The sequence below is a fragment of the Microtus ochrogaster genome, unplaced genomic scaffold (genome assembly GCF_000317375.1).
Source record: "Microtus ochrogaster isolate Prairie Vole_2 unplaced genomic scaffold, MicOch1.0 UNK22, whole genome shotgun sequence".
NCBI classification, from domain to species: Eukaryota; Metazoa; Chordata; class Mammalia; order Rodentia; family Cricetidae; genus Microtus; species Microtus ochrogaster.
Genome location: NW_004949120.1, coordinates 567,320 through 570,068, shown reverse-complemented (window position 1 = coordinate 570,068; position 2,749 = coordinate 567,320).

Genomic DNA, 2,749 nt, shown 5'->3' with positions numbered 1-2,749 from the left:
GGGAATTGAACTCAGGACCTTTGGAAGAGCAGGCAATGCTCTCAACCACTGAGCCATCTCTCCAGCCCCCCTAAATGTTTCTTTTAATATAGCTCCATTATTTTATGTTTGACCTTGAAAATTATATTACCTGCTGGAATTAATCTGTGAACATGTGATCTAATTTTTCATTTTGATTTTAAGGGGGATTACAGTTAAGAAATTGCTGAGTCTCTTAAGAGACTTTGGACTTTGGACTTTAAAACAAGCTTCAGACTGTGATAGACTATGGGGACTTCAAAAGTTGGGTTGGATGCATTTCTGCATTATGATATGGTCTACAAGTCTATGGGCTACAAGTAGATTTTGCCTAGTAATATCAACTGCAATGATAGCTACTTGGAACCTTGCATTAAGGAAGACCCCAATATTGCAGTCAAATTGGATGACAGGAAAGACCACAGTCAGAGGGTATATGCTCCCTTCCAGGCTCTCAAGTCTAGTACATTTTAAAAATGCTGCAGTTTCATAATAAAAACACATTTGTTGGTTAAAGTTCAATTTTGTAAAACTTAGACTAAGACCTGGGAAATTACCTAAAGGAACACAGTGAAGGGTGATGTTTCTTTGATTTCTTTCTCAGCCTATTTATTATTGTATAAAGGAGAGCGACTGATTTTTTTGAGTTAATCTTCTATCTTGCTACATTACTGAAAGTGATTATGAGCTGTAGATGCTCCTTGATAGAATTCTTGTGGTCGCTTATGTAAACTATCATATCATCAGCAAATAGAGTTTGATGTCTTCTTTTCTGATTTGAATACTCTTGATCTCCTTTTGTTGTCATATTGCTTTAGATAGAAGGTCAAGAACTATATTAAGTAGATATGGAGAGTGGACAGCCTTGTCTTGTTCCTGTTTTCAGTGGGATCACTGTGAGTTTCTCTCCATTTAATTTGATATTGGCCATTGGCTTGCTGTATATTGCCTTTATTATGTTTAGGTATGTTCCTTGTATCCCTGTTCTCTCCCAGACCTTTATTATGAAGGGGTGTTGTATTTTGCTGAAGGCTTTTTCAGCATCTAATGAGATAATCATGTGGTTTTTATTTTTCAGTTTGTTTATAGGTGGATTACATTGACAGATTTTCGTGTGTTGAACCATCCATGCATCTTTGGGATAAAATTGATTTGATCATGGTGGATGATTTTTCTTATGTGTTCTTTGATTTGGTTTGCCAGTATTTTATTGAATATTTTTGCATCCATGTTCATAAGTGAGACTGGTCTATAATTCTATTTTTTAGTAATTAAAGTCTTTATGTGGTTTGGGTATCAGGGTAATTGTAGCCTCATAAAAAGAGTTTGGCAATGTTCTTTCTGTTTCTATAATGTGGAACAATTTGAGGAGTATTGGTGTTAGTTCTTCTTTGAAAATCACCCTTCACAATAGTCACAAGCAGCATAAATTACCTCAGATTAACTCTAACCAAACACGTGGAATACTGTATGACAAGAACTTTAAATTTTTGAAGAGAGAAATTGAAGAAGACACCAAAAAATAGAAAGATTTCTCATGATCTTGTGTAGGTAGAATTAACATAGTAAAAATGGCAATCTTACCAAAAGTAATCTACAGATTCAAAGCAAAGTCCATCAAAATTCCAGAAAAAAATCTTCACAGACCTCAAAAGAATGGTACTCGACATCATATGGAAAAGCAAAAGCCCAGATAGCAAAAACAATCCTGTACAATAAAGGAACTTCTGGAGGCATCACAATCCCTGACTTCATACTCTTCTACAGAGCTACAGTACTGAAAATAGCCTGGTATTGGCCTAAAAACAGACAGGAGGACCAATGGAATTGAATTGAAGACCCAGATATTAATCCACACACCTATGAACACCTGATTTTTGACAAAGAAGCAAAAAATATAAAATGGAAAAAAGAAAGCCTATTCAAAAATTTAGGCTGGCATAACTGAATATCAATATGTAGAAGAATGAAAATAGACCCATATCTACCACCATGCACAAAACTCAAGTCCAAATGAATCAAAGACCTCAGAATAAAGCTAACCACCCTGAACCTCATAGAAGAGAAAGTTGGAAATACACTTGAACATATTTGCACAGGAGATCACTTCCTAAATATAACCCTAGTAGTGCAGACACTGGGAGAATCAATTTAAAATGGGACATCCTGAAACTGAAAACCTTCTGTAAAGCAAAAAACATGGTCAACAAAATAAAACAGTAGCCTATAGAATAGGAAAAGATCTTTACTAACCCCACATCAGACAGAGGGCTGATCTCCAAAATATACAAATAACTCAAGAAATTGGTCATCAAAAGAACAAATAACCCAATAAAAAAAATGGAGTACAGACCCAAACAAAAAAATCTCAACAGAGGAATTTAAATGGCTGAAATACACTTAAGGAAATGCTTAATATCCTTAACCATCAGAGAAACGCAAATGAAAACAAAGCAAAATCTGAGTTTCTATCTTAAACCTGTAAGAATGGCCAAGATCAAAAAACAGTGATGGCAATTTATGCTGGAGAGAATGTGAGGTAAAGGTAACACTCCTGTACTGCTGGTGGGAGTGGAAACTGGTACAGCCCCTTTGGATGTTAGTGTGGTGATTTCTCAGAAAATTAGGAAACAAGCCTGGTGGTGGTGGCACAAGCCTTTAATTCCAGCACTTGAGAGGAGAGGCAGGCAGAAAGAAGGAAGGAAGAGAGGAAGGGAGGGAGGGAGGGTGG